Source organism: Hyla sarda, unplaced genomic scaffold, assembly GCF_029499605.1.
Source record: "Hyla sarda isolate aHylSar1 unplaced genomic scaffold, aHylSar1.hap1 scaffold_839, whole genome shotgun sequence".
In the NCBI taxonomy this organism is placed as follows: Eukaryota; Metazoa; Chordata; class Amphibia; order Anura; family Hylidae; genus Hyla; species Hyla sarda.
The window spans coordinates 133,596-154,899 of record NW_026610866.1 but is presented as its reverse complement, the minus strand read 5'-3'; the positions used below and the strand labels follow the sequence as shown (position 1 = coordinate 154,899).

The 21,304-nt window shown below is 46.2% G+C and overlaps 7 non-coding genes and 1 pseudogene across 7 annotated transcripts; all 8 read left to right on the top strand.

Annotated features, from left to right (window-relative positions):
• The first annotated feature begins 1,340 nt into the window (after positions 1 to 1,340).
• LOC130347503 (U2 spliceosomal RNA) lies at positions 1,341 to 1,531 on the top strand. The gene has a single exon (XR_008885424.1). It is a non-coding gene; the product is annotated as a U2 spliceosomal RNA (small nuclear RNA).
• Positions 1,532 to 3,620: 2,089 nt separating this feature from the next.
• LOC130347502 (U2 spliceosomal RNA) lies at positions 3,621 to 3,811 on the top strand. The gene has a single exon (XR_008885423.1). It is a non-coding gene; the product is annotated as a U2 spliceosomal RNA (small nuclear RNA).
• Positions 3,812 to 5,903: 2,092 nt separating this feature from the next.
• LOC130347501 (U2 spliceosomal RNA) lies at positions 5,904 to 6,094 on the top strand. The gene has a single exon (XR_008885422.1). It is a non-coding gene; the product is annotated as a U2 spliceosomal RNA (small nuclear RNA).
• Positions 6,095 to 8,185: 2,091 nt separating this feature from the next.
• Positions 8,186 to 8,376, top strand: LOC130347500 (U2 spliceosomal RNA). The gene has a single exon (XR_008885421.1). It is a non-coding gene; the product is annotated as a U2 spliceosomal RNA (small nuclear RNA).
• A 2,087-nt stretch (positions 8,377 to 10,463) lies between these two features.
• LOC130347498 (U2 spliceosomal RNA) lies at positions 10,464 to 10,654 on the top strand. Its single transcript, XR_008885419.1, has one exon. It is a non-coding gene; the product is annotated as a U2 spliceosomal RNA (small nuclear RNA).
• Positions 10,655 to 12,744: 2,090 nt separating this feature from the next.
• LOC130347451 (U2 spliceosomal RNA) lies at positions 12,745 to 12,962 on the top strand (annotated as a pseudogene).
• Positions 12,963 to 18,351: 5,389 nt separating this feature from the next.
• Positions 18,352 to 18,537, top strand: LOC130347442 (U2 spliceosomal RNA). Its single transcript, XR_008885374.1, has one exon. It is a non-coding gene; the product is annotated as a U2 spliceosomal RNA (small nuclear RNA).
• Positions 18,538 to 20,628: 2,091 nt separating this feature from the next.
• Positions 20,629 to 20,819, top strand: LOC130347497 (U2 spliceosomal RNA). Its single transcript, XR_008885418.1, has one exon. It is a non-coding gene; the product is annotated as a U2 spliceosomal RNA (small nuclear RNA).
• The last annotated feature ends 485 nt before the right edge of the window (positions 20,820 to 21,304 follow it).

Here is a 21,304-nt window from a genome sequence, read left to right as displayed (position 1 = left end):
TCTAAACCTGCTCCAACATGGACTGACATTCTGGCCTACTTTCAGCCGATGCGACTTGTCTGTCGCTGAACAGTCGCTTTTTATGTATTCAGCACCTATGTATAATGTTGTAAAAATGCTCTAGAAGCTAAAGTCGCAGAAATGTCACACATATTTGGCCTGCAACTTTCTGTGCGACAAATTCAGACAGGAAAAATCAGTATAAATCCTTAGAAAATTATCCCCAGTGTCTCCATCTGCTGGCGGTATTGAATAAGCATTGCTGCACTGATGGGGTATGCATTAGACGAAAAAAAAGAAGAAAAAGAAGAATAATACGCCCAGAAAAGAGGCGAAAAGGAGAAAAACGTAAAAAAACGTGAAAAAAAAGTAAGAGGAAGAGAAGGGAAAAAAAGGTGGAAATGGGTTTAAAAGTGATTTCGGCGGAGAAATATATATATATATATATATATATATATATATATATATGCGCACACACACACATAGATATAAACGTATTCTCCGTTGAGATATTGCAGCCGCTGCTGTGTCCAGGCCCAGGAGCCTTAGCACTGTGCTGTGATGTCACTCAATACCACTGACATCACTAGGTGTAAACAACATCTCTCCTTTGCTGTGTATGTGACTATGGAGCTGTTTGGTGATGTCGTCTATTACGGCCTTCATAGAAGCAACAGGAGATTGTTGCATCCATCTTGAACCCTCAGAACTACAGTGCTATGATGTCACTCACTTCCACAGGCCTTGCAGAGTGTAAACAACAACAACCCAGCTTTGTTGTGTATGTAACCAAAGGGATTTGTGATGTCACCTAGAACCTTCACAGCAGCGACAGCTTTATGAGGAGCATCAGCACTGCTCTGCCTGAGCAGAACCATCACCGCCATAGGTTGTCAAATAACCCGGATTTAACCCACACAGGTAAGTCCAATGGGGTGCAGGCATGTCCTCTATGCTTACAGCTTCCCGTGGGTGTTGGTTTGATACCGTTTGGGGACAGCCAAGGAGGCATCTGCAGGCAACAAAGGTAGGTGTGTGCTTGTGTGTGTGTTTCCTATGCAGATCCTAAGCCCAGTGTCACATGCAAGTAGGAGGAGTAAGAAGGGTTCCTGGCAAATCCGGGTTATGGATTGCATTTAAAAAGGCCCCGTGGGAGTGCAATGGGCCCCTGTCTTGCTGCTTAGCAATAATGGTATGGGTTTAGGTTCTGCTGTGTGTACTGGTGGTTGACTGCCCCCCAGCCCAGAGTGTGCATGGAAAATTGTCTGGCAGCCTCCCTGACAGCAAGCAGTGATAGTGCCCATGAAGGGGACCTTGTTGGGCCCGCCCCTTTCACGGTTATCGCTTCTCGGCCTTTTGGCTAAGATCAAGTGTAGTATCTGTTCTTATCAGTTTAATATCTGATACGTCCCCTATCTGGGGACCATATATTAAATGGATTTTTGAGAACGGGGGCCGATTTCGAAGCTTGCTTCCGTCGCCCTATGCATTGACCCGATATGGCAGTATCTTCGGGTACAGTGCACCACCCCCTTACAGGGTTAAAAAGAAAGATTCCTACTTTCATTGCTACCTGCTTGCTGGCTAGCCAGCTAGCCAGCCCTGTGGGCCTTGCTGCTGCTGCAGCCAAAAAACAAAAGGTGGTGCTGCTGCTGCTTCTGCTGCTTCTGCTTGTGTCTGGCCCCTGTTGGAGCGTCCAGGCACAGGACTTCTGCTGCTGCTGACTAAATGGCCTCCTTAATTGGATCATTTGAGTAGCCAGCACACCTGTGCAGGTAGGGCATGACATGATAGGCAGCTGCCTTGATAGCGGGTGGGTGCTGAATGTTCCTAATTGACAAAATAAGATTAATGCTTATGAAGAAATATAAAATCTCATCCCTTCCCCAATATCGCGCCACACCCCTACCCCTTAATTCCCTGGTTGAACGTGATGGACATATGTCTTTTTTCGACCGTACTAACTATGTAACTATGTAACATAACATGGGGGGGGGGGGGGGGGGGGGTCTCCTGGCTGTTCACACAGGTGTGTCATTGCTGTACATTGACCATGCATTGCTTCTGTGGTATTGCAAAGGCAAAGACAAATGCTTCCAGCCATCCATTGCACTAATGGATTGGTCATCAGCTGGCTGTCTATGTCCCGCATCAATATAGACCAAAGTACAGAGGGTTAGGCTATGCTATTGTGCACCTACCTGATGCATCAGAAGGTGCGAGGCCCTTGCTAAATTCTGTGCACAGACTTTGAGATCTATGCTTTAGACTGTATCTAAACCTGCTCCAACATGGACTGACATTCTGGCCTACTTTCAGCCGATGCGACTTGTCTGTCGCTGAACAGTCGCTTTTTATGTATTCAGCACCTATGTATAATGTTGTAAAAATGCTCTAGAAGCTAAAGTCGCAGAAATGTCACACATATTTGGCCTGCAACTTTCTGTGCGACAAATTCAGACAGGAAAAATCAGTATAAATCCTTAGAAAATTATCCCCCAGTGTCTCCATCTGCTGGCGGTATTGAATAAGCATTGCTGCACTGATGGGGTATTGCATTAGACGAAAAAAAAGAAGAAAAAGAAGAATAATACGCCCAGAAAAGAGGCGAAAAGGAGAAAAACGTAAAAAAACTTGAAAAAAAAGTAAGAGGAAGAGAAGGGAAAAAAAGGTGGAAATGGGTTTAAAAGTGATTTCGGCGGAGAAATATATATATATATATATATATATATATATATATATATATATGCGCACACACACACATAGATATAAACGTATTCTCCGTTGAGATATTGCAGCCGCTGCTGTGTCCAGGCCCAGGAGCCTTAGCACTGTGCTGTGATGTCACTCAATACCACTGACATCACTAGGTGTAAACAACATCTCTCCTTTGCTGTGTATGTGACTATGGAGCTGTTTGGTGATGTCGTCTATTACGGCCTTCATAGAAGCAACAGGAGATTGTTGCATCCATCTTGAACCCTCAGAACTACAGTGCTATGATGTCACTCACTTCCACAGGCCTTGCAGAGTGTAAACAACAACAACCCAGCTTTGTTGTGTATGTAACCAAAGGGATTTGTGATGTCACCTAGAACCTTCACAGCAGCGACAGCTTTATGAGGAGCATCAGCACTGCTCTGCCTGAGCAGAACCATCACCGCCATAGGTTGTCAAATAACCCGGATTTAACCCACACAGGTAAGTCCAATGGGGTGCAGGCATGTCCTCTATGCTTACAGCTTCCCGTGGGTGTTGGTTTGATACCGTTTGGGGACAGCCAAGGAGGCATCTGCAGGCAACAAAGGTAGGTGTGTGCTTGTGTGTGTGTTTCCTATGCAGATCCTAAGCCCAGTGTCACATGCAAGTAGGAGGAGTAAGAAGGGTTCCTGGCAAATCCGGGTTATGGATTGCATTTAAAAAGGCCCCGTGGGAGTGCAATGGGCCCCTGTCTTGCTGCTTAGCAATAATGGTATGGGTTTAGGTTCTGCTGTGTGTACTGGTGGTTGACTGCCCCCCAGCCCAGAGTGTGCATGGAAAATTGTCTGGCAGCCTCCCTGACAGCAAGCAGTGATAGTGCCCATGAAGGGGACCTTGTTGGGCCCGCCCCTTTCACGGTTATCGCTTCTCGGCCTTTTGGCTAAGATCAAGTGTAGTATCTGTTCTTATCAGTTTAATATCTGATACGTCCCCTATCTGGGGACCATATATTAAATGGATTTTTGAGAACGGGGGCCGATTTCGAAGCTTGCTTCCGTCGCCCTATGCATTGACCCGATATGGCAGTATCTTCGGGTACAGTGCACCACCCCCTTACAGGGTTAAAAAGAAAGATTCCTACTTTCATTGCTACCTGCTTGCTGGCTAGCCAGCTAGCCAGCCCTGTGGGCCTTGCTGCTGCTGCAGCCAAAAAACAAAAGGTGGTGCTGCTGCTGCTTCTGCTGCTTCTGCTTGTGTCTGGCCCCTGTTGGAGCGTCCAGGCACAGGACTTCTGCTGCTGCTGACTAAATGGCCTCCTTAATTGGATCATTTGAGTAGCCAGCACACCTGTGCAGGTAGGGCATGACATGATAGGCAGCTGCCTTGATAGCGGGTGGGTGCTGAATGTTCCTAATTGACAAAATAAGATTAATGCTTATGAAGAAATATAAAATCTCATCCCTTCCCCAATATCGCGCCACACCCCTACCCCTTAATTCCCTGGTTGAACGTGATGGACATATGTCTTTTTTCGACCGTACTAACTATGTAACTATGTAACATAACATGGGGGGGGGGGGGGGGGGGTCTCCTGGCTGTTCACACAGGTGTGTCATTGCTGTACATTGACCATGCATTGCTTCTGTGGTATTGCAAAGGCAAAGACAAATGCTTCCAGCCATCCATTGCACTAATGGATTGGTCATCAGCTGGCTGTCTATGTCCCGCATCAATATAGACCAAAGTACAGAGGGTTAGGCTATGCTATTGTGCACCTACCTGATGCATCAGAAGGTGCGAGGCCCTTGCTAAATTCTGTGCACAGACTTTGAGATCTATGCTTTAGACTGTATCTAAACCTGCTCCAACATGGACTGACATTCTGGCCTACTTTCAGCCGATGCGACTTGTCTGTCGCTGAACAGTCGCTTTTTATGTATTCAGCACCTATGTATAATGTTGTAAAAATGCTCTAGAAGCTAAAGTCGCAGAAATGTCACACATATTTGGCCTGCAACTTTCTGTGCGACAAATTCAGACAGGAAAAATCAGTATAAATCCTTAGAAAATTATCCCCCAGTGTCTCCATCTGCTGGCGGTATTGAATAAGCATTGCTGCACTGATGGGGTATGCATTAGACGAAAAAAAAGAAGAAAAAGAAGAATAATACGCCCAGAAAAGAGGCGAAAAGGAGAAAAACGTAAAAAAACGTGAAAAAAAAGTAAGAGGAAGAGAAGGGAAAAAAAGGTGGAAATGGGTTTAAAAGTGATTTCGGCGGAGAAATATATATATATATATATATATATATATATATATATATATATATATATGCGCACACACACACATAGATATAAACGTATTCTCCGTTGAGATATTGCAGCCGCTGCTGTGTCCAGGCCCAGGAGCCTTAGCACTGTGCTGTGATGTCACTCAATACCACTGACATCACTAGGTGTAAACAACATCTCTCCTTTGCTGTGTATGTGACTATGGAGCTGTTTGGTGATGTCGTCTATTACGGCCTTCATAGAAGCAACAGGAGATTGTTGCATCCATCTTGAACCCTCAGAACTACAGTGCTATGATGTCACTCACTTCCACAGGCCTTGCAGAGTGTAAACAACAACAACCCAGCTTTGTTGTGTATGTAACCAAAGGGATTTGTGATGTCACCTAGAACCTTCACAGCAGCGACAGCTTTATGAGGAGCATCAGCACTGCTCTGCCTGAGCAGAACCATCACCGCCATAGGTTGTCAAATAACCCGGATTTAACCCACACAGGTAAGTCCAATGGGGTGCAGGCATGTCCTCTATGCTTACAGCTTCCCGTGGGTGTTGGTTTGATACCGTTTGGGGACAGCCAAGGAGGCATCTGCAGGCAACAAAGGTAGGTGTGTGCTTGTGTGTGTGTTTCCTATGCAGATCCTAAGCCCAGTGTCACATGCAAGTAGGAGGAGTAAGAAGGGTTCCTGGCAAATCCGGGTTATGGATTGCATTTAAAAAGGCCCCGTGGGAGTGCAATGGGCCCCTGTCTTGCTGCTTAGCAATAATGGTATGGGTTTAGGTTCTGCTGTGTGTACTGGTGGTTGACTGCCCCCCAGCCCAGAGTGTGCATGGAAAATTGTCTGGCAGCCTCCCTGACAGCAAGCAGTGATAGTGCCCATGAAGGGGACCTTGTTGGGCCCGCCCCTTTCACGGTTATCGCTTCTCGGCCTTTTGGCTAAGATCAAGTGTAGTATCTGTTCTTATCAGTTTAATATCTGATACGTCCCCTATCTGGGGACCATATATTAAATGGATTTTTGAGAACGGGGGCCGATTTCGAAGCTTGCTTCCGTCGCCCTATGCATTGACCCGATATGGCAGTATCTTCGGGTACAGTGCACCACCCCCTTACAGGGTTAAAAAGAAAGATTCCTACTTTCATTGCTACCTGCTTGCTGGCTAGCCAGCTAGCCAGCCCTGTGGGCCTTGCTGCTGCTGCAGCCAAAAAACAAAAGGTGGTGCTGCTGCTGCTTCTGCTGCTTCTGCTTGTGTCTGGCCCCTGTTGGAGCGTCCAGGCACAGGACTTCTGCTGCTGCTGACTAAATGGCCTCCTTAATTGGATCATTTGAGTAGCCAGCACACCTGTGCAGGTAGGGCATGACATGATAGGCAGCTGCCTTGATAGCGGGTGGGTGCTGAATGTTCCTAATTGACAAAATAAGATTAATGCTTATGAAGAAATATAAAATCTCATCCCTTCCCCAATATCGCGCCACACCCCTACCCCTTAATTCCCTGGTTGAACGTGATGGACATATGTCTTTTTTCGACCGTACTAACTATGTAACTATGTAACATAACATGGGGGGGGGGGGGGGGGGGGTCTCCTGGCTGTTCACACAGGTGTGTCATTGCTGTACATTGACCATGCATTGCTTCTGTGGTATTGCAAAGGCAAAGACAAATGCTTCCAGCCATCCATTGCACTAATGGATTGGTCATCAGCTGGCTGTCTATGTCCCGCATCAATATAGACCAAAGTACAGAGGGTTAGGCTATGCTATTGTGCACCTACCTGATGCATCAGAAGGTGCGAGGCCCTTGCTAAATTCTGTGCACAGACTTTGAGATCTATGCTTTAGACTGTATCTAAACCTGCTCCAACATGGACTGACATTCTGGCCTACTTTCAGCCGATGCGACTTGTCTGTCGCTGAACAGTCGCTTTTTATGTATTCAGCACCTATGTATAATGTTGTAAAAATGCTCTAGAAGCTAAAGTCGCAGAAATGTCACACATATTTGGCCTGCAACTTTCTGTGCGACAAATTCAGACAGGAAAAATCAGTATAAATCCTTAGAAAATTATCCCCCAGTGTCTCCATCTGCTGGCGGTATTGAATAAGCATTGCTGCACTGATGGGGTATGCATTAGACGAAAAAAAAGAAGAAAAAGAAGAATAATACGCCCAGAAAAGAGGCGAAAAGGAGAAAAACGTAAAAAAACGTGAAAAAAAAAGTAAGAGGAAGAGAAGGGAAAAAAAGGTGGAAATGGGTTTAAAAGTGATTTCGGCGGAGAATATATATATATATATATATATATATATATATATATATATATATATGCGCACACACACACATAGATATAAACGTATTCTCCGTTGAGATATTGCAGCCGCTGCTGTGTCCAGGCCCAGGAGCCTTAGCACTGTGCTGTGATGTCACTCAATACCACTGACATCACTAGGTGTAAACAACATCTCTCCTTTGCTGTGTATGTGACTATGGAGCTGTTTGGTGATGTCGTCTATTACGGCCTTCATAGAAGCAACAGGAGATTGTTGCATCCATCTTGAACCCTCAGAACTACAGTGCTATGATGTCACTCACTTCCACAGGCCTTGCAGAGTGTAAACAACAACAACCCAGCTTTGTTGTGTATGTAACCAAAGGGATTTGTGATGTCACCTAGAACCTTCACAGCAGCGACAGCTTTATGAGGAGCATCAGCACTGCTCTGCCTGAGCAGAACCATCACCGCCATAGGTTGTCAAATAACCCGGATTTAACCCACACAGGTAAGTCCAATGGGGTGCAGGCATGTCCTCTATGCTTACAGCTTCCCGTGGGTGTTGGTTTGATACCGTTTGGGGACAGCCAAGGAGGCATCTGCAGGCAACAAAGGTAGGTGTGTGCTTGTGTGTGTGTTTCCTATGCAGATCCTAAGCCCAGTGTCACATTCAAGTAGGAGGAGTAAGAAGGGTTCCTGGCAAATCCGGGTTATGGATTGCATTTAAAAAGGCCCCGTGGGAGTGCAATGGGCCCCTGTCTTGCTGCTTAGCAATAATGGTATGGGTTTAGGTTCTGCTGTGTGTACTGGTGGTTGACTGCCCCCCAGCCCAGAGTGTGCATGGAAAATTGTCTGGCAGCCTCCCTGACAGCAAGCAGTGATAGTGCCCATGAAGGGGACCTTGTTGGGCCCGCCCCTTTCACGGTTATCGCTTCTCGGCCTTTTGGCTAAGATCAAGTGTAGTATCTGTTCTTATCAGTTTAATATCTGATACGTCCCCTATCTGGGGACCATATATTAAATGGATTTTTGAGAACGGGGGCCGATTTCGAAGCTTGCTTCCGTCGCCCTATGCATTGACCCGATATGGCAGTATCTTCGGGTACAGTGCACCACCCCCTTACAGGGTTAAAAAGAAAGATTCCTACTTTCATTGCTACCTGCTTGCTGGCTAGCCAGCTAGCCAGCCCTGTGGGCCTTGCTGCTGCTGCAGCCAAAAAACAAAAGGTGGTGCTGCTGCTGCTTCTGCTGCTTCTGCTTGTGTCTGGCCCCTGTTGGAGCGTCCAGGCACAGGACTTCTGCTGCTGCTGACTAAATGGCCTCCTTAATTGGATCATTTGAGTAGCCAGCACACCTGTGCAGGTAGGGCATGACATGATAGGCAGCTGCCTTGATAGCGGGTGGGTGCTGAATGTTCCTAATTGACAAAATAAGATTAATGCTTATGAAGAAATATAAAATCTCATCCCTTCCCCAATATCGCGCCACACCCCTACCCCTTAATTCCCTGGTTGAACGTGATGGACATATGTCTTTTTTCGACCGTACTAACTATGTAACTATGTAACATAACATGGGGGGGGGGGGGGGGGGGGGTCTCCTGGCTGTTCACACAGGTGTGTCATTGCTGTACATTGACCATGCATTGCTTCTGTGGTATTGCAAAGGCAAAGACAAATGCTTCCAGCCATCCATTGCACTAATGGATTGGTCATCAGCTGGCTGTCTATGTCCCGCATCAATATAGACCAAAGTACAGAGGGTTAGGCTATGCTATTGTGCACCTACCTGATGCATCAGAAGGTGCGAGGCCCTTGCTAAATTCTGTGCACAGACTTTGAGATCTATGCTTTAGACTGTATCTAAACCTGCTCCAACATGGACTGACATTCTGGCCTACTTTCAGCCGATGCGACTTGTCTGTCGCTGAACAGTCGCTTTTTATGTATTCAGCACCTATGTATAATGTTGTAAAAATGCTCTAGAAGCTAAAGTCGCAGAAATGTCACACATATTTGGCCTGCAACTTTCTGTGCGACAAATTCAGACAGGAAAAATCAGTATAAATCCTTAGAAAATTATCCCCCAGTGTCTCCATCTGCTGGCGGTATTGAATAAGCATTGCTGCACTGATGGGGTATGCATTAGACGAAAAAAAAGAAGAAAAAGAAGAATAATACGCCCAGAAAAGAGGCGAAAAGGAGAAAAACGTAAAAAAACGTGAAAAAAAAGTAAGAGGAAGAGAAGGGAAAAAAAGGTGGAAATGGGTTTAAAAGTGATTTCGGCGGAGAATATATATATATATATATATATATATATATATATATATATATGCGCACACACACACATATATATAAACGTATTCTCCGTTGAGATATTGCAGCCGCTGCTGTGTCCAGGCCCAGGAGCCTTAGCACTGTGCTGTGATGTCACTCAATACCACTGACATCACTAGGTGTAAACAACATCTCTCCTTTGCTGTGTATGTGACTATGGAGCTGTTTGGTGATGTCGTCTATTACGGCCTTCATAGAAGCAACAGGAGATTGTTGCATCCATCTTGAACCCTCAGAACTACAGTGCTATGATGTCACTCACTTCCACAGGCCTTGCAGAGTGTAAACAACAACAACCCAGCTTTGTTGTGTATGTAACCAAAGGGATTTGTGATGTCACCTAGAACCTTCACAGCAGCGACAGCTTTATGAGGAGCATCAGCACTGCTCTGCCTGAGCAGAACCATCACCGCCATAGGTTGTCAAATAACCCGGATTTAACCCACACAGGTAAGTCCAATGGGGTGCAGGCATGTCCTCTATGCTTACAGCTTCCCGTGGGTGTTGGTTTGATACCGTTTGGGGACAGCCAAGGAGGCATCTGCAGGCAACAAAGGTAGGTGTGTGCTTGTGTGTGTGTTTCCTATGCAGATCCTAAGCCCAGTGTCACATGCAAGTAGGAGGAGTAAGAAGGGTTCCTGGCAAATCCGGGTTATGGATTGCATTTAAAAAGGCCCCGTGGGAGTGCAATGGGCCCCTGTCTTGCTGCTTAGCAATAATGGTATGGGTTTAGGTTCTGCTGTGTGTACTGGTGGTTGACTGCCCCCCAGCCCAGAGTGTGCATGGAAAATTGTCTGGCAGCCTCCCTGACAGCAAGCAGTGATAGTGCCCATGAAGGGGACCTTGTTGGGCCCGCCCCTTTCACGGTTATCGCTTCTCGGCCTTTTGGCTAAGATCAAGTGTAGTATCTGTTCTTATCAGTTTAATATCTGATACGTCCCCTATCTGGGGACCATATATTAAATGGATTTTTGAGAACGGGGGCCGATTTCGAAGCTTGCTTCCGTCGCCCTATGCATTGACCCGATATGGCAGTATCTTCGGGTACAGTGCACCACCCCCTTACAGGGTTAAAAAGAAAGATTCCTACTTTCATTGCTACCTGCTTGCTGGCTAGCCAGCTAGCCAGCCCTGTGGGCCTTGCTGCTGCTGCAGCCAAAAAACAAAAGGTGGTGCTGCTGCTGCTTCTGCTGCTTCTGCTTGTGTCTGGCCCCTGTTGGAGCGTCCAGGCACAGGACTTCTGCTGCTGCTGACTAAATGGCCTCCTTAATTGGATCATTTGAGTAGCCAGCACACCTGTGCAGGTAGGGCATGACATGATAGGCAGCTGCCTTGATAGCGGGTGGGTGCTGAATGTTCCTAATTGACAAAATAAGATTAATGCTTATGAAGAAATATAAAATCTCATCCCTTCCCCAATATCGCGCCACACCCCTACCCCTTAATTCCCTGGTTGAACGTGATGGACATATGTCTTTTTTCGACCGTACTAACTATGTAACTATGTAACATAACATGGGGGGGGGGGGGGGGGGGGGTCTCCTGGCTGTTCACACAGGTGTGTCATTGCTGTACATTGACCATGCATTGCTTCTGTGGTATTGCAAAGGCAAAGACAAATGCTTCCAGCCATCCATTGCACTAATGGATTGGTCATCAGCTGGCTGTCTATGTCCCGCATCAATATAGACCAAAGTACAGAGGGTTAGGCTATGCTATTGTGCACCTACCTGATGCATCAGAAGGTGCGAGGCCCTTGCTAAATTCTGTGCACAGACTTTGAGATCTATGCTTTAGACTGTATCTAAACCTGCTCCAACATGGACTGACATTCTGGCCTACTTTCAGCCGATGCGACTTGTCTGTCGCTGAACAGTCGCTTTTTATGTATTCAGCACCTATGTATAATGTTGTAAAAATGCTCTAGAAGCTAAAGTCGCAGAAATGTCACACATATTTGGCCTGCAACTTTCTGTGCGACAAATTCAGACAGGAAAAATCAGTATAAATCCTTAGAAAATTATCCCCCAGTGTCTCCATCTGCTGGCGGTATTGAATAAGCATTGCTGCACTGATGGGGTATGCATTAGACGAAAAAAAAGAAGAAAAAGAAGAATAATACGCCCAGAAAAGAGGCGAAAAGGAGAAAAACGTAAAAAAACGTGAAAAAAAAGTAAGAGGAAGAGAAGGGAAAAAAAGGTGGAAATGGGTTTAAAAGTGATTTCGGCGGAGAAATATATATATATATATATATATATATATATATATATATATATGCGCACACACACACACATAGATATAAACGTATTCTCCGTTGAGATATTGCAGCCGCTGCTGTGTCCAGGCCCAGGAGCCTTAGCACTGTGCTGTGATGTCACTCAATACCACTGACATCACTAGGTGTAAACAACATCTCTCCTTTGCTGTGTATGTGACTATGGAGCTGTTTGGTGATGTCGTCTATTACGGCCTTCATAGAAGCAACAGGAGATTGTTGCATCCATCTTGAACCCTCAGAACTACAGTGCTATGATGTCACTCACTTCCACAGGCCTTGCAGAGTGTAAACAACAACAACCCAGCTTTGTTGTGTATGTAACCAAAGGGATTTGTGATGTCACCTAGAACCTTCACAGCAGCGACAGCTTTATGAGGAGCATCAGCACTGCTCTGCCTGAGCAGAACCATCACCGCCATAGGTTGTCAAATAACCCGGATTTAACCCACACAGGTAAGTCCAATGGGGTGCAGGCATGTCCTCTATGCTTACAGCTTCCCGTGGGTGTTGGTTTGATACCGTTTGGGGACAGCCAAGGAGGCATCTGCAGGCAACAAAGGTAGGTGTGTGCTTGTGTGTGTGTTTCCTATGCAGATCCTAAGCCCAGTGTCACATGCAAGTAGGAGGAGTAAGAAGGGTTCCTGGCAAATCCGGGTTATGGATTGCATTTAAAAAGGCCCCGTGGGAGTGCAATGGGCCCCTGTCTTGCTGCTTAGCAATAATGGTATGGGTTTAGGTTCTGCTGTGTGTACTGGTGGTTGACTGCCCCCCAGCCCAGAGTGTGCATGGAAAATTGTCTGGCAGCCTCCCTGACAGCAAGCAGTGATAGTGCCCATGAAGGGGACCTTGTTGGGCCCGCCCCTTTCACGGTTATCGCTTCTCGGCCTTTTGGCTAAGATCAAGTGTAGTATCTGCATTTGGTCTGGTCGGAAGGTGTCTGTGGTACCCCGCTTCTCGGCCTTGGGGGATTGTCTCTCCTTACGGAGGGACTTCACCCCCTTGCTGCTATTGGGGAGCGGGCTTAGTCCACGGACAACGGGTTGCGATCCCCCTGTCTCTGGGACCTTGTGTCTCAGAAGGCATTTTCGGTACGTTGAGCGTTACCTGTAGCTTCGGAAGCACCTAGGGTACCCCCGACCTCTGCCTTGGGTAAGGGTTCCGCTTTTATAGCGGGATTCCGAGCCCCTGCTGCTATTGGGGAAGGGGCTTAGTCCCTGGGTGTGGAAGATGCCGTTCTCCTGGGCTTTCCCCTCTGGGGAAATGTCGATGCGAAATACCATCCGCATAGAGGTGTCGGAGAGCCATCGTCAGTTGAAGAACCTCCGCTTCATTGCGGAGGTGATTCTTCTTGACTACTTCCGCCTCAATAGGGAGGACATCCTGTGTCTAAATGACCAGGAAAGCCGTGGCCTGTATACCGTCACCTTCACGGCCACGGCGTGTTGCGATAACATCTATGCAACCTTGTCTGGTGCGGACCAGAGGGACGATCGACTCGACGGTCTTTCGTTCCAGTTCCTCTATGGTGAGGAACATATACCGTTGGTGGTGGCTATGCACAGCCCTCATGTGACCACGGAGGATATAGCCACTTTTCTTCGGCGATACTGCGAAGAGGTGCGATTCGCAAACAAAATCTTGAACTCCGTGCGGTTCTGGAACGGCAAGAGGAAGTTCTGGGTCAAGCTCCGTAAGGATCCCGGTGGTATTGGGGGTCTTTGCCATCCGCCCCCAAATTTTGCCATCGGGAGAGTTCGGGGCTTCCTGTTCTATCCTCAAATGCCTATGTATTGCCGAAATTGCTTGAGGTTTGGCCACACCCAGGAGACCTGCGGCGCGGAGCGTGTGATTCGCTGCAATAGGTGTGGCCAAGAAGGTCACATAGCCTCAAGATGTAGCCATACGATAAGGTGCAACCTCTGCGGAGAGGAAAATCACGATTTTAATTCCTGTCCCCATAAAGCAAAAACTACGATGGGTGGGTCAAGGCTGGGCCCACCCAAAGAGGGGACAGGACAAAAGACGTCCTTTTTTAAGATGCCCAAACCCCAGATGGCAGGTACTGATGGGTCCAGGCCCAAGACCTCTGGTGCTCCATCGGGGGGCCCACCGGTGGTAGTGCTAGGGGGAGGCCATGGGGATTCCACGAAGCCCGGGCGGGTGATCGAGTTTACTGCCCGGGAAATTGAAAGACGTCGATCGACTTCCTACCTGGCTCAAGAGCCCGCCGAAACTTCTGAAGGGGGCTCACCTGTGGCGGGTGGCAGCCGACGGGCCTCGGTGGGGGCAAAAGTGGACCCAAAATTGCAGCATAAGCCAGGTACTGGCTTGGCCCAGGGTCGCCCTGCTCCGGACGAAGAGGCCCCGGTGAAAGCCCGCCGGAAGGGGAGCCAGGTGGCCAGGTCTGAGCCCGGTCCTGTTACTCCGCCTATACAGGACAGGGCCAAGAAGACAAGTGGCGCCAAACCAGGGTTTGCTGCCCCGCCAGCAGTGGACCCGGTGGGTAAAACTGGCCATCGTCGATCGATGGGGAAGTTGGAGCAACAGTCCTCAGCAACGCTTGCTGGGGAACAAGCGATGAAAACTTCCCAAGGTAGCGGCAAAGGTTCCGGAAAAGAGGCCTCACAGGCCCCTGTGCAGCAGTTCCAGTCGTCAAATGATGAAAGAAGACGCAGATCCATCAGCCGGGGGCCAGAGATTACATCGAGTGAGAGCAACGCAGAGGATATGGACAGCAGTGTGACATTTAAAAGACAAAGAGAAGAAGAAGAGGAAGACATTCAAAGGAAAGCGGCGTGCCGTAGTTCGGACGAGAGCGAGCTCAGGGTCGGGGCATCATCGATCTCAAGCTCCGACCCTCAGAACATCAAGGAGCTGATGACCCCGCAGGCGGGGGATGACGGTACGCAGCTTATTATTGACTTTGATTCTCCAAGCACGGACTCTCCATAAACTATGCCTATCCCTGTAAAAATTGCCTCACTCAATGTGAGGTCCTTAAAGAGCCCTGATCGCAGGGCTGCTTTATTTTCTTATCTAGAGACATGTGACTTTGACCTTTGCCTGCTACAAGAATGTGGAATCCCTAGTAAAATGGACTATAAAGACTTAAAAGAAGACTGGAAGCTGGGCCCATCCATATGGTCCGGTGCAAATGACTGTCGTTCTGTGGGTGTTGGGCTGCTCTGCCGAGGCCAGTCCTTTTCTATTCATACAGTAACTGAGATTGTGCCTGGCAGAGCTCTTTTAATTCATCTATATTTTAATGGACTTTTAATTCGTGTTTTAAATGTGTATGCCCCTCCTGATAAACAGGAGCGGGCAGAACTATTTGAAATTTTACCACTGTTTTGTGTTGGGTCTTCCCCCCTGCTGGTGGGAGGTGATTTTAACTGCATACGTGATGGGGAACACCGGCAGGGTGGGGATATTAATCGTAAAGACCGCACTTCTTACCTGCTTAAAAATTTTATTGATGATTTTAATTTGAAAGATTGCTGGAAGGATCTCTTGCCGGAGGACCCAGGCGCCACATGGTCCAATGGAAGAGTGAGCTCCAGAATCGATTTTATTTTTTCCTCTAGAGCTTTTAAACCCCTGAAATGCACACTCGAGCAGAATATCTTCTCTGATCATAAGCTCCTCTTGGTGGGCCTGGAGCTAGAGGGGGAGCAAAAAGCAAAAAGGGGCCTCTGGAGATTAAACACCACACTCCTAGAGGACCCTGAGATAAAAGAGGAGTTTGTGCGGACCTACCAATGCTGGCAATCACAAAGAAAACCCCACGAGCCTATGCTGCACTGGTGGGAGGGCACCAAATCTAAAATCAGATTTTTTTTTATCAAAGCAGGTAAGAAGAAGGCAAAAATGGAAAAACAGTGGTTTTATGTTCTTAACATGCGTTTAAATGTACTTTTTAAATTGAAAGAAGCTGGTATGGATGTAGAAAATGATATTTTAAACCTTAAAACTGAAATAAAACATGCCATAGAAAAGAAAGGGAAACAAATCATTTTTAACTCACATGTGCAGCACCTGGAGGAGGGCGAGAAATGTTCCCGTTTCTTTTTTAAAAAAGTGATGAATAGGAGGGATATCATCCAAAACCTTGAGGGTGAATCCACTCCAAAAGGCATGTTAGATGCAGTTTTTAACTTCTACCAGCTTCTTTTTAATAAGAAAGATCTTAATCCATCCTTTTTAGAACATGTTCTTAATTCCCTTGATTTTAAGCTAGATGTTTTAGACCAGGAGGTTTTATCCCGTGATCTTAACTTAGATGAACTTTTATTTGTTTTTAAAAGTTTTTCTAGTGGGAAGGCCCCTGGGGAAGATGGTTTACCCATCGAATTTTATTTAGCTTTTTGGGATATTTTAAAGGATGATATGGTTTTATTGTATAAAGAAACTTTTATTGTTAATGAACTTCCCCCTTCCTGGAGGAGGGGGATTGTATCATTACTTTTTAAAAAGGGTGAAAAGGATATGCTAAAAAATTGGCGCCCCATCACACTTTTAAATGTCGATTATAAAGTTTTAGCCAAGTTATTAGCTGTCCGTTTTAAACCTTTTATTCATAAATTAATTCACCCAAATCAGGTTTGTGGGGTACCTGGAAGGTCTATAGCTGAATCCCTAAATATTTTAAGAGATGTTTTATGGTATTTTAAGGATAGAAATCAAACTGTAGCAATTTTATCCTTAGACTTTGAAAAAGCCTTTGATAGGGTCTCCCATGAATACCTGTTTTTAGTTCTTAAAAAGATGGCAGTGCCTGAAACGATTTTAAGCCGAATCATGCTTTTATACCGATCCTGTTTTAGTCAAGTCTCTGTTAATGGCTTTTTAACCAGCGGTGTTCCTCTTTTATCAGGTGTCAAACAGGGCTGCCCCCTGTCCCCACTCCTTTTTATTTGCGCAATCGAACCACTGATGGCCCTCCTCAGAAAAGACCGGGTAGTAAGAGGCGTACCGATACCTGGTGGAGGAGGGACCCATCTAAAGGTGTTGGGGTACATGGATGATGTCACCATACTGTGCCCGGACTCTCCATCCATGAGGGGGGCATTGAGGAACACCAGCTATTTCTGCGAGGTCTCTGGTTTTAAGCTAAACACAGATAAATGTGACTGTTTTTATATTGGCTCCTGGGATTCATCCATCACCCCAGGAGTCACAATGCAACAGGATCAAATTAAAGTTTTAGGTATTGTTTTTAACCAGGTCAATGATGGGAGCCCTAACTGGGATTCAGCTATAGCTAAGATGGAGAAGAAGATTTTAATGTGGAATCTTAGAAACCTTACCATGGAGGGGAAGATTTTAATAATAAAGATGGTTTTACTCCCTATTATGCTATACATTGCCATGGTATTTCCTCCATCTATTTTATACATTAAAAAAGTAACTAGAATTGTTTTTTCTTTTTTATGGGGTTCAAAAATGGAGAAATTAAAGCGTGATTTTATGTACAAAAGTAAAGATAATGGCGGGAAAGATGTTCCTAACCTTTTTACTTTCTTTTACATAAAGTATTTCTGTTTCTGTTTTAAAATTATTAAATCCGATGGCATTTTTAGCTGCTTTTTAAGGTACGCTGCGGGCATGGTTTTTAAAAGATGGTTGCGCATCCCTCTGAACGCTCCGGTGCTTCTGTGTCCCCCAAAACATTATGTGGTGTTGGAAAAGACAGTCAGGCTCCTAGGTCTCCAAGATTTGGAGCCTGACATACTGGGGGACCAGAGAAAGGTATCAAAGGTCCTCAGGCGGAGTGAGGTTACCCTGGCAGTGTCCAATTTCACACAGGCAAGATCCAAAAAGGTATGGCGGAACGTGTACGGGAAGTTTCTGGCGAATGTACACAGGGATCTTGCCTGGGCAATCGTCCACCAGTGCCTCCCTACTCGTGAGTTCCAGCACAGGCGAGGACTGGTGGCGAGAGCCAAGTGCCCGAGAGATGGCTGCGGAGTGGACGAAACGGTGCTGCACATATTTTGGAACTGCCCTTTTGCACGGGAGCTTTGGAGGAAGGTAGGCCCACTTTTGAAGTGGGCCTGCGGCCTAAAACATTTTAATCACGAATGTGTCTTTTACGGTCTTTTTAACTGCCCCAATTTTAAACAGCAGATGATCTGCTGGATGATTATTAATTGTTTTAAAAATGCCATCTGGAAAGTTAGGAACATCTTACTTTTTAAACATGATTTTATTGATGTTAAAAACTGTATAAAGCTGGCCCTGAGTGAGATGTACATCTATTACCTAAGAGACAAGAAACAGTTGGGGGCCAGCGAGGCAGCATCCATGTGGTGTCTGCCTCTATGGAACGAAATAACAGTATAATCAGTTTTTATGACATTTGTATAATGTTTTATCCTGCCATTTTTATTTTTTCTCCTTTTATTACTGGTTTTATTATTTGTATTTTAAAACTTTTGTGAACCTTTTATTATTTTGCATTTTAAATTTTGTATGGTTTCTTATTTATTCAATAAAATTTTGTTGAAACCTTATCTGTTCTTATCAGTTTAATATCTGATACGTCCCCTATCTGGGGACCATATATTAAATGGATTTTTGAGAACGGGGGCCGATTTCGAAGCTTGCTTCCGTCGCCCTATGCATTGACCCGATATGGCAGTATCTTCGGGTACAGTGCACCACCCCCTTACAGGGTTAAAAAGAAAGATTCCTACTTTCATTGCTACCTGCTTGCTGGCTAGCCAGCTAGCCAGCCCTGTGGGCCTTGCTGCTGCTGCTGCTGCTGCTGCAGCCAAAAAACAAAAGGTGGTGCTGCTGCTGCTTCTGCTGCTTCTGCTTGTGTCTGGCCGCTGTTGGAGCGTCCAGGCACAGGACTTCTGCTGCTGCTGACTAAATGGCCTCCTTAATTGGATCATTTGAGTAGCCAGCACACCTGTGCAGGTAGGGCATGACATGATAGGCAGCTGCCTTGATAGCGGGTGGGTGCTGAATGTTCCTAATTGACAAAATAAGATTAATGCTTATGAAGAAATATAAAATCTCATCCCTTCCCCAATATCGCGCCACACCCCTACCCCTTAATTCCCTGGTTGAACTTGATGGACATATGTCTTTTTTCGACCGTACTAACTATGTAACTATGTAACATAACATGGGGGGGTCTCCTGGCTGTTCACACAGGTGTGTCATTGCTGTACATTGACCATGCATTGCTTCTGTGGTATTGCAAAGGCAAAGACAAATGCTTCCAGCCATCCATTGCACTAATGGATTGGTCATCAGCTGGCTGTCTATGTCCCGCATCAATATAGACCAAAGTACAGAGGGTTAGGCTATGCTATAGTGCACCTACCTGATGCATCAGAAGGTGCGAGGCCCTTGCTAAATTCTGTGCACAGACTTTGAGATCTATGCTTTAGACTGTATCTAAACCTGCTCCAACATGGACTGACATTCTGGCCTACTTTCAGCCGATGCGACTTGTCTGTCGCTGAACAGTCGCTTTTTATGTATTCAGCACCTATGTATAATGTTGTAAAAATGCTCTAGAAGCTAAAGTCGCAGAAATGTCACACATATTTGGCCTGCAACTTTCTGTGCGACAAATTCAGACAGGAAAAATCAGTATAAATCCTTAGAAAATTATCCCCCAGTGTCTCCATCTGCTGGCGGTATTGAATAAGCATTGCTGCACTGATGGGGTATGCATTAGACGAAAAAAAAGAAGAAAAAGAAGAATAATACGCCCAGAAAAGAGGCGAAAAGGAGAAAAACGTAAAAAAACGTGAAAAAAAAGTAAGAGGAAGAGAAGGGAAAAAAAGGTGGAAATGGGTTTAAAAGTGATTTCGGCGGAGAAATATATATATATATATATATATATATATATATATATATATATATATACGCGCACACACACACATATATATAAACGTATTCTCCGTTGAGATATTGCAGCCGCTGCTGTGTCCAGGCCCAGGAGCCTTAGCACTGTGCTGTGATGTCACTCAATACCACTGACATCACTAGGTGTAAACAACATCTCTCCTTTGCTGTGTATGTGACTATGGAGCTGTTTGGTGATGTCGTCTATTATGGCCTTCATAGAAGCAACAGGAGATTGTTGCATCCATCTAGAACCCTCAGAACTACAGTGCTATGATGTCACTCACTTCCACAGGCCTTGCAGAGTGTAAACAACAACAACCCAGCTTTGTCGTGTATGTAACCATAGGGATTGTGATGTCACCTAGAACCTTCACAGCAGCGACAGCTTTATGAGGAGCATCAGCACTGCTCTGCCTGAGCAGAACCATCACCGCCATAGGTTGTCAAATAACCCGGATTTAACCCACACAGGTAAGTCCAATGGGGTGCAGGCATGTCCTCTATGCTTACAGCTTCCCGTGGGTGTTGGTTTGATACCGTTTGGGGACAGCCAAGGAGGCATCTGCAGGCAACAAAGGTAGGTGTGTGCTTGTGTGTGTGTTTCCTATGCAGATCCTAAGCCCAGTGTCACATGCAAGTAGGAGGAGTAAGAAGGGTTCCTGGCAAATCCGGGTTATGGATTGCATTTAAAAAGGCCCCGTGGGAGTGCAATGGGCCCCTGTCTTGCTGCTTAGCAATAATGGTATGGGTTTAGGTTCTGCTGTGTGTACTGGTGGTTGACTGCCCCCCAGCCCAGAGTGTGCATGGAAAATTGTCTGGCAGCCTCCCTGACAGCAAGCAGTGATAGTGCCCATGAAGGGGACCTTGTTGGGCCCGCCCCTTTCACGGTTATCGCTTCTCGGCCTTTTGGCTAAGATCAAGTGTAGTATCTGTTCTTATCAGTTTAATATCTGATACGTCCCCTATCTGGGGACCATATATTAAATGGATTTTTGAGAACGGGGGCCGATTTCGAAGCTTGCTTCCGTCGCCCTATGCATTGACCCGATATGGCAGTATCTTCGGGTACAGTGCACCACCCCCTTACAGGGTTAAAAAGAAAGATTCCTACTTTCATTGCTACCTGCTTGCTGGCTAGCCAGCTAGCCAGCCCTGTGGGCCTTGCTGCTGCTGCTGCTGCTGCTGCAGCCAAAAAACAAAAGGTGGTGCTGCTGCTGCTTCTGCTGCTTCTGCTTGTGTCTGGCCGCTGTTGGAGCGTCCAGGCACAGGACTTCTGCTGCTGCTGACTAAATGGCCTCCTTAATTGGATCATTTGAGTAGCCAGCACACCTGTGCAGGTAGGGCATGACATGATAGGCAGCTGCCTTGATAGCGGGTGGGTGCTGAATGTTCCTAATTGACAAAATAAGATTAATGCTTATGAAGAAATATAAAATCTCATCCCTTCCCCAATATCGCGCCACACCCCTACCCCTTAATTCCCTGGTTGAACTTGATGGACATATGTCTTTTTTCAACCGTACTAACTATGTAACTATGTAACATAACATGGGGGGGTCTCCTGGC